At 37.9% G+C, this 10,869-nt stretch overlaps 1 long non-coding RNA gene across 1 annotated transcript; it reads right to left on the bottom strand.

The window, feature by feature from the left end:
* Positions 1 to 1,215: 1,215 nt before the first annotated feature.
* LOC132605270 (uncharacterized) lies at positions 1,216 to 10,026 on the bottom strand. Its single transcript, XR_009569125.1, has 2 exons — positions 9,622 to 10,026; positions 1,216 to 2,526 (listed from the first exon to the last, which is right to left on the bottom strand). It is a non-coding gene; the product is annotated as an uncharacterized LOC132605270 (long non-coding RNA).
* Positions 10,027 to 10,869: the final 843 nt, after the last annotated feature.

Genomic DNA, 10,869 nt, shown 5'->3' with positions numbered 1-10,869 from the left:
TTCCCATTCCTGTAAGATCGGGTAACTTGACCTACAACGTAGAAGTAATACCGAATAGAGGAGAATCTCCAGAACAGAGCTGTATTTATGTGGACGAAATGGAGGGAGGAATAAACCAACACAACTTTGAAGAAGACAGGACCGATTATATAGGTACGAACGAAACTTAGATGGATGGATTACGGACACCGGATGCCAAACCTACGGATCAACAAGATTTAGCCCAGATAGAGGTCGGTCTGGATAAAGATAACATGGAGCAAGTATAGCCGGAAGGTATTTGTACAAATGAAATAACCCGGACGAACAACTGGGTTGATGTAAACGTCAAAAGTATGAATCAATCCAGCAACGTGACTACGTCACTAAACCTTTCCGGAAACAAAGTCAATCTACTCATCCGTCGATCCTCAGCAATCCTCAGGTGCACCTTATCCTTTAGCTAACTATATATCATGTAATAATTTTTTCTCGCAACACCAACGGTTCCTCACTGCAATTACAACAGGAACCGAACCAAAAACATTTTCGGAGGCAATGAAAAAAGTTACATTGGAAAACCATGCAGCAAATATCCAAGCGTTGGAGGATAATGAAACATGGACACTAGAAACTTTACCACCGGATAAGAAAGCACTCAGATGTAGATCGGTATACAAAATCAAGTACAACTCTGACGCCATAATTGAGCGATATAAATCTCGTTTGGTCATCTTCGGAAATAAACATGAGAAAGGAATTGACTATAACAAAACTTTTGCTCCGGTTGCTAAGGTAGTAACTTTCGGACCTTCCTGACTGTTGCGGCTGGGAAAAATTGGGAGTTGCATCAGATGGATGTGCATAATACTTTCTCACACGGTGAGATTATCGAGGAAGTTTATATGAAATTGCCATTGGGATTCCGTGTTCCTAATCCGGGGCAAGTATGTCGACTCCGGAAATATTTGTATGGTTTGAAGCAAGCTCCAAGGTGTTGGTTTGCCAAATTGTCAAGCGTTTTGATGAAATATTGATTCAAATAGTCATACTGTTATGACCCAAGCCGATAAGTCATAAGGAGTGCCCGACCTCTACTGACCAAGCACTCCTAAACTCGTACTTGAATCTCACTGAGCAACAGGGTGGCCCATATATAACTTATAACTGAGCCCCATATATAGCTTATAACTGAGCTATACTAACTTTTGTAAGATTAACACAATAGACTCTGCATCAAGAACTCACAACCAGCATATAGATATATACATACGTGCTGAGGATAACAGCGCAAGCCGACTAGGCCGCTACATATGTTGCACAACAAAATAAAAGCCGACAAGGCTACATAATATCCCAACTATATACAACTGTCTACAGACTTCTATGGAGCACGAGCTATAGAAAGGACAGGACTAAGCCCCGTCATACCTGTATATACATATCAAAATAGCACACCAAAAGGAAGTGCAACTCCGAACCAAGTGGAGCGCACTGACTGTAGCTGAGTGGAAAACCTACTGAGCTGGATCGCCTGTCTGGCTACCTGAACCTGCGGCATGAATGTAGCGTCCACAAGTAAACAGATGTCAGTACAAAAAAATGTACCGAGTATGTAAGGCAACAGAATAATTGAAACTGAACTAAAACATCATAATCTGGAGGCCAAGGAATACCCTAAATATCTCACCTGATCTGTCTCGTATGTAATGCAATATAACAATAATATCATATATCTCACTGACCAAGTGGCCAGACAACTGTAAAATCTCACTGACCAAGTGGCCAGGCAACTGTAAAATCTCACTGACCCGTCGGCTAGGCAATCTGTCTCACTGACTCGTAGGCCAGGAATATCTGTCTCACTGACCCGTGGGCCAGACATATCTGTCTCACTGACCAAGTGGCCAGGCTAAAGAAAATGTCTCACTGACCAAGTGGTCAGGCTAAAGAAAATGTATGTATATCATGCATATGCTGAGAAATACTTGTCACGACCCAGCCCCGTGAGCCGCGACTGGTGCCCTACTTGGACACCCAAACAGACATACAAACCAAATCGTCATTTTATCGCTTAACTCAGACTTCATATTCATCATTTTAAACAGAGCTAGAAACAAATATTATCTTACACGATTTCATGTACAAAATATCATATCAAAACCAAAAGAGTTGGCGGAATATACATCGCCCACATTTCAGCACAACCAGATGCGTATACATATATCAAAAGCCGACAAGGCTATCAAATGGCACAACGGCCCCAAAACATATACAAAATGCACGCCGACACGGCTGCCATAACGAGTAGGATCATACAAACACATCTGAACAGAAGTAGGCACAACCCACATGTACGTCTACAGACCTCTAAACAGACCAACCGTATCATATGGTGGGACAGGGCCCCACCGTACCCCTGAACAAATATATACATATGCAAAGACCGAATATATACCAAAATGTAGGCTCCGGAATAAGAGGAGCACTCCAAACAGCAGAAGAGGGTATCCTAAACTGGTGGATCACCAAACTGTGCGTCTGTACCTGCGGGCATGAAACGCAGCCCCCCGAAGAAAGGGGGGGTCAGTACGAAATATGTACTGAGTATGCAAAGCAGAAGATACAGAGAACAAATCTGAGGCATAAAAGAAATAGTAGTATAGAACATAAGTAGAAATTCAACATATCAAAATGTTTACTTTCAAAATCTAAGTCATGCATAAGGTACAGAAGAATATGGTCGCCCGCCCGTCAATGGCGCCATAACACAGCATAACACCAGAAGGTTTCAAATCTCCGTATCCCCGTCACATATCACATCACAACATAACGCCATACACAGCATAACACCAAATATATGTGGAACACGACCCTCTTTTGCGAGTAGCTCGGTGAACCATAAACACAGCATAACTCCGGAGTATATCAAAGTACGCACGATAACAGAACCGGCCCGGGAACCGGCGAAAGATATAACAGAACGCACGAGTAAAGTCGTGAGTAATCATATGCATAAAATCATTATCATGAACTCAAACATAAGTAAAATGATCATACTTGAAAATCGAAATAATAGTCATAACGAATTCTTTCAAAAGTTCCCAAATTCCATAACGAAATGTCGTGGGACCCACGGACGGGTATTGATCCGAGTCGGGCCCGCCTATGGAAAACACACTCATTATCAATCATACAGACTCCTATAAAAATATTGGAGCAATCCGAGCCTTTATGCAAAAGATATGACATTCAAAAATTACGAAATTCTTTAAAGTGAAACCTTTCTATGCAAAGTTCGGAAAGAGATTATTTCAAAGACATAATGGTTCATATTTCATCAAATCATACATAAGAGTGCCAAGGAATATATAAGGATCATAACATGCTCGGATTTCGAATCTTGGAATTTTCCTCAAGGCTTATAATCTAGCCTATTGAAAACTAAGGCATGCCAAAAGAAAGAAGGGTTGCGCTTTACATACCTTTAGCGTTTAGTCGTATTATAACTTGTACTTGCTGCCCAATAGTACTTATCCTATATCAAGATATCAAGAGTTACAATTAGCCTACAAGGGAATTCAATATGTATTTTAGCGTTAACAATCCCTTTCAAACATTTAGACGACGTTTCGTTCGCATTCAAACCAACTACATACAACCAATCCAACATCAATAATCATATGTTCAATACCAATCCGGACAGCCCACATAACATTCCAAATAGCCCACATTCACAACATTCCATAACGATTCACATATGGCTACTACATTCTCAAGTTACTCCTAATAATCCGTAGCCTTTACGTTTTCGTGTAACAACTTTACAACAATCCAAACAACGTAAATACAATATATATTCTTAACTATCATTAGTATTTCCAATTTAAAGAAGACGACATGTCCAAAACAGTTCCTAACCACAACACGTCCAAAACAGTCCCTAATCAACAACATAAAGGTGCCCGGAATTCTTGCAAACTTTTACGAACATACCAAGCAAACCACATATGATTCTTACACATTATTTCATGTCTTCATTTCATATAATTTCAGTGAAATATGACCAGCAGTCACACGATAAATATATCACCAAATTTGTACGCAAATAGCTACGTTGTCGACACTATAACCTTACAACGACAACAACACATTTAACAACATTACCTTTACGATTCTTGGAACTGTTTTAGCATCATTTTCATTCTTACAACAGCCCACAAACCATTTCAATTTCACTTGAATCATTAAACTTCACTTTCACTATACGTTCATAAATACATTCAACATTCAAAACGCACAAATTTACTCCTATCATCAAAACAGTCCACGGTTTGGACTGTTTTCCCCCTTCAACATGATTCGTTTCTTGAACACCTCAATTCACATATTCATTATGCATACAATACACCATAATGTTCATAACAACAACAATAAAAATATGACACAAAACAGTCCACAAATTCTTCTAAAACAGCCCCCTTACACGGCTTCAACTCAACTACAACATCTTCATGATTTTCATCCATTTATCCATACTTACAACACATTCAATCCATTTCCAATACATGTACAAGAAGATTAAGCATGATTTCATTTATCTCTACAACACACAGCTCATTTCAAATTCAAGAGAAACAGTCCAATACCAACATACAACATCATAAACCAACTTCTACAATCTTTGTTCATTTACATATGTTGACACACATTCAATTCATCAACAATACATGCAAAATGAAACCACCCATGGCTTCACCAAGCTCATGTCTCACCCTCTACTTCAACCACAACAACAATCCCACAACAACATGCATGAATTATACATTCAAATCATCATACAACACAAGAAAAATGATCATTCTTACCTTACAATTTGTTTCTTCAATCTTGGCCGAACTTCAACCTTATTAACATGCTACACCTCCTTGTTTCTTTCCAACAACTACTACACGTTCTTATGCACCTTTATAAGGGTTGAAACACTTGAAGAAAATATATTTTTTGAATCTACTTGGAGAACCCAAATCTGGCCGTGAGCTATAGGAGCTTGAATGGCATGTTTATGGTTTCTTCTTCACTTGAAACATAATGGTGAAGGTGTAGAACACTTTAGGGGTTTAATGGCAAGAAGGAACATAGAAGGCTGGCCGTTTTTGGTGGTGGAGCTGCCATGGCCGTGGCTCTCTTTCTCTAGTTGGTGAAGATCAGAGCTTCTCTCTCTTGTTCAATTTGTGGCATTGGGAAAATGAGTTGTGGCATGCAACTTTGGTCAACAAGGAGACCATTTTGCTGCCCAAGAGGGTCTTACACGTCCCCCAACTCAAGCATGGGCTAAAAATCTGATTTGTTATGTGCTAGTGGACCCCACACGGCCACTAGTGCAAAATTTGTGAATATTTAAGTCTTAATACTCAGTCCGACTTGCATTGTCCATATCTCCTTACCCCGATATCATTTTGACGAGCGGTTTGTTGCGTTGCAAACTAGACTCGATGAACTTAATTTTAGGCTTTTGAAACACCTTAAAACTCATTATATACTAGGAGATATGCCTCCTACAATATAGGCTAAAATCGGGTCCGAGATTTTACTGAAATTGTTCCGATTCATTTCGTTTAACTTCTTATCCTCTTCCAACCTCATGTAACCTCTTATACATACATATACACTTATATACATCAATAAAAATCCATATACACGTCTCGAAGGGTCCGGAGAATCACAATAACCTTAAACATAACTAGAGAACTCACAAAGCTTTGACGAAACTCCAATCGCAAAAGTATATTCATATCTTTTGTCCATCCTCTATATCATTACTAATAATCTCAAATACTTTAAAATGCCATTCGCATTACCTCATATACATACTCATAGCGCGATTTCAAATCCTTTAGGTAACCGTGTCACCTTGGGATACTTAAGGAAACCATATATATAACGATATTCTTACTAACTCGACTAACTTTCCTTGAACCTTCTTAACTCATTCTTTCTTGTTTTAATACAAGTAGCACGGATTATTATGGAGTGTAACAATACTGATACGGTAACATGTCTCTTCTGTCTTCATATAACCATAAGGGCATAGGGAGGGGATATAGACCCTCAAAGAGAATAACATAACACTCGGAAACTATGCAACAATACGACAAGTTCTACTTGAAAAATCTCTAACCACAGGGTTCATGACGCTCTTACTATATGTGAAATCATGCCAAGAAAAGAAGGAACAATTATCATAAGAACTTTGAGACTCATGAACTTATAGCTTTTTGGGAATAAGGATATTATGGAAATCATGTATGGGTTCATAAGAAGAGAATCATGCCTTTAGAAAGAAAGGGGCTTAGCCTTAACATACCTGGAAGCTTACTTCTCGACTTTCCAACCTACCTCATGTCTTGCGATCTACTTAAGATCATTCGTAGTCTCGTAATCTACATATAAAACCATTCATACTATTGTTAGGCTTATCGTCATATGCTTGTCTTAAGCCTTCAAATTAAATCCTCTTAGAATCTGCCGAAATTCGGGCAACATCTCCTCTGTTTATATCCCTAGCCCGAAATCACAATACTATCAAAACAACAATAATAGCAACACTAATATCAACAATATCATCATCAATACCAATATACTCAATAAAACATCCCACACGATGTTTACCCAATTCTCAACCAATCAATCGACTTTACGAAGCTTTAACAATTAAATCACCATACTACGATTCATAATATCAATAACAAAGAATATCCTTACCTCAATCAAGGTTGGAAGAGCTTGAAATCTTATTTATCTTCGATAGATTCCTTTGTCATGTCAAGATTTGATATTTAGAACAAGAACTACAAAACCCTATACGCTTCCCGAGCCTCGTATATAGTCCCGTTACTTAAATTCACCCACAAAATGATCCTTCAATGTTCCTTAGGGCTCTCAAATAGTTGTGGGTAGGGAGGAGTGGAGAAATGAGGGTCTAAGACCAAATTTTTGTCTTATATAGGAGTTGAAGGTCGGTTACCACCGACTTAAAATTAACCCTGCGCGATCGCACTGAGTTGTCTGATGCCCTTCTGCGCATTCGCACCTAGTGGTGGCGCGTTTGCGCTGACCAAACCTTTGGCCGGTCAGCCAGACTTGTAACGTCCATAACTCTTTACTCCGATGCCGTATCGACGAGCGGTTTGCTGCGTTGGAAACTAGCCTTCATAAACTTCAACTTAGCAGGTTGATTTTCTTCAAAACACTTCATATGCTAGAAGATATTCTTTCCCCAAGTTGGTTCATACTTTGTCGCTCAAAGTAATGCTCATCTTCTTCCAAAGTCATATTAACTCAACTTTTTCAACTCATTTCCTTATAGGACCTCCCAGTATTCCTTATGTGCATCCTTTACTCCTAGAATATACTCAATAATGCTCTGCTCCCTATATTCCAAAGTTGTTTTACTTTGCCATAGTTCAACATGCTTAAGTTAAAATTTTATAAGTGCTTCTTCGGAAGTACGGGGTGTAACACGTACCTTGATTATTCTCTATTCACTATGCACCGGGGAGGTAAGCAACGTAATGTATTAGTCTCTGTGGATGACTTGATTATCTCCGCAAACGACCATAGTGCCATTGAACGATTCAAAGACTATTTCCACACTTGTTTTCACATGAAGGATTTAGGCCCTCTGAAGTATTTTCTGGAAGTTGAATTTGCACGCGGACCAACTGGGTTGTTTTTTTGTCAACGAAAATATACCTTGGATATAATCTCTTAGTCCAGTTTACTGAGAGCTAAACCAATCAATACTCCTATGGAACAGAATCACGGTTTGGCGTTGGCCAAATGAGCCGCTTTAGGAGATTCGGAGCCATACTGACATCTAGTCGGTAGACTAATATACCTCAGTTTCACGAGACCTGAGTTGTCGTATTGCATGCATGTTCAGTCCCAATTCATGCAACAACCGAAGGAAGCACACCGGAACGCGGCTCTCCATGTGGTGCGGTACTTGAAGAAGAACCTAGGACAAGGCATTATGATGAGAAAAGATTGTGATCTCCAGTTGTACGGATGGTGTGATTCGGACTGAGCCAGATGTTCGTTGACTCAAAAATAACTTAAAGGTTGGTTTATCTCTCTCAGGAATTCACCTGTGTCATGAAAATCCAAGAAGGAGCATGTTGTCTCCTGCTCATCAGCAGAGGCTGAATACCGATCGATGGTAATGACCGTTTATGAATTGAAATGGTTAAAGGGAATTTTACATAGTTTGGGTGTTGAACACAAGTCTCTGGTTAAAATGTACCGTGACAGTCAAGCAGCTTTGTACATTGCATGAAATTCGGTGTTTCATGAACGGACTAAACATATAGAAGTAATTGTCACTATGTCCGGGATGCACTCCAATCCGTTATAATATTCCTCAGTTATGTGTCAACCAGCGAACAATTGACAGATGTGTTTACAAAAGCTTTGGGAAAATCGCAGCACGAATATTTACTTGGCAAGTTGGGCATTCGAGACCCTCATGCTCCAACTTGACGGGGTATTGAGAGTATATATACATATATATATATATATATATATATATATATAATAGTTTATTTATGATACAATTGTAATTATGGTAATATAGGAATTATAGTTCTATTAGAATAGGGTTACCTTATTAGACTAACAGAAGGAAGACCTTACTTTTATACGAGGAGGACATTATGATGAATACAAAGCAAAAAAGAATTCTCCCGTTTTTCTTGTCCCTTTAAATTCTCGTCCCTGTCTCGATTTTAACAGAATTATACAAAGAATAAACAATGCATCAAAAATTCACCTAAGAACTGGTGGATATTGTACCATTACATCTTAAGACCCAAAATCAAGTCAATCAAATAAATTAAAAGATGCCATGAAGTCAACATATTGGACAGCAACTTTACAAATGTGCTATAAGAAGTGAATGATAAAGATCTGCCAGGAAATGAAGATTGATCAAGCAATAGGAAGCTGACGATAAACAAGCGCGAAATCATAAAAAGATTTGCAAACATATAATTTATCACTTTCCATCCAATCCATCATCATTTCATACCGCAATAAGTTTGAAATAAGGAACAACAAATCACGCAGAACCCTTCATTATGGTCGAAGCTCCAAACACCACACCCAAAGTAAAAAATACATATTCAAAGTAGTTTCTTGAAAATAAAGTTAATATTAGATATTTTAAAAAACAGGCCAAATGTATAGACAAACCCTTAAAGCTAGTATGAATTTCCATTTTGGCACCTCATCTAACCCTTGTTCCTATTAGGCAACTCAATCCCTATCAAAATGTGTCTATTAACACCTGAGTCAGTGGCTCTTTAAGAATGAAAATGCGTGAGTTACGCACGCAATGACGTGGCCAACTAATGAATCAAATAAATCCACGCTGCTTTTAAATCCAACTAACTAGAATAAAAAAGGAAAAGAAAATTTCCATTTTCTTCTCTCTCTCCAGCACTCAATTTCTTCAGTTTCCCCCTTATCCCACAAACATTTCTCCATAAATTTACTCACTCCACATGCCCAAAAGGAAAAAAAGAACAATTGAAAAATATATCTTTATTCCAATAACATAAATCATGCCTATCAAAATCATACCTGTACAAAGTGCCTACCTCCTCAGGTTTGTTTGTCTTAGAAGAATTTCGATGAACGAGAAAAATTGCTTTTGTGGCTGTCTTTTCCCCTTGTTTATATTCAAATGAAACACTTTTTTTTTTTTCTTGCTACAGCTGTAATTGATAATGTCCGTAGGTATAAAGTGGGTAGTGAGGGAGATAGAAATGAAGATGAAGATGGGAGGCAATGTTAATTTTACACAAAATATCTATACACACTAATCGCGTGTCTAAGAAGGTGTAAGATTCACATTCTGTGGCATATCAGCGTGCAGTGCTTAATAGGCACAGTTTACACATATATTAGGTGTTTAACAAGTAACACTCTTAGTTGAGTTGCCTAAATGAAAAATTATGGCAAATTTAAGGGGCTATTTATGTATTTGGCCTAAATAATTTAAATACATTTATAAGTAGTAGATATTGAAATCCTTGTTTTGTAAGTAACATTATTGCAAAATGTAACATGTTAGAAGCATCAGTGAGGAGGTGTCAGAGGTTGGTTGTGGCAGGAACTAAGAGAGATAAGGCTAGAAAGAAGAAGAACTAGGGGCAGGTAATTAGACCCGACATGATGTAACTTCAGTTGGCTGAAGACATGACCTTAGATAGAAAATTATGGAGGTCGAAGATTAGGATAGAACGTTAGTAGGTAACCGAGTGTTGTCACACTTTGTGTGGGAACGGTTGTGGACTAGCCTCCTCCTCTGTTCTTCTTTTTGTAATTTTACGTGTCATGAAAGTCACTAATTTTTTTTAACTTACAAAATCACTAAATTTTATCTAAGTATCACATAAAAAGACATGTTTATAGCGGACATAATGTAATTTCTATGTTACTTAGGCAGCTTTAATTGATACTCAGACAATGTCGATAGACTTCTCGTTACAAATAATTTAGTAACTTTTGACATAACTTAATGAAAATTGAGGAATCATTCCTAAATTACCCCAATTATATGTTTGGAATACTTAGGTAAAAAGAAATTTGATTTTTTAATAGTACCACGAGGCATACACTTCTCCATTCATTTTTTTTTTTTTTTTGTGAAACTTTCTAAACTAATTTTAGAGTAAATATTAATATCAAGCAAAAGAAGAGGAAATAAAAATGAAAAAAAAGAGAAAGAGAAAGGAAAAAAGAATATGAATTAACGATTTTTGAGTTAGTGGACACGCTTAAGGTGAGTGGAAAATACCTCCTTAGCCATGTCAGCAAAAAGTGTCT

This window comes from Lycium barbarum, chromosome 8 (genome assembly GCF_019175385.1).
Source record: "Lycium barbarum isolate Lr01 chromosome 8, ASM1917538v2, whole genome shotgun sequence".
In the NCBI taxonomy this organism is placed as follows: domain Eukaryota; kingdom Viridiplantae; phylum Streptophyta; class Magnoliopsida; order Solanales; family Solanaceae; genus Lycium; species Lycium barbarum.
Note: the sequence above shows the minus strand (reverse complement) of the source record. Positions and strands in the feature narration are given on the sequence as shown.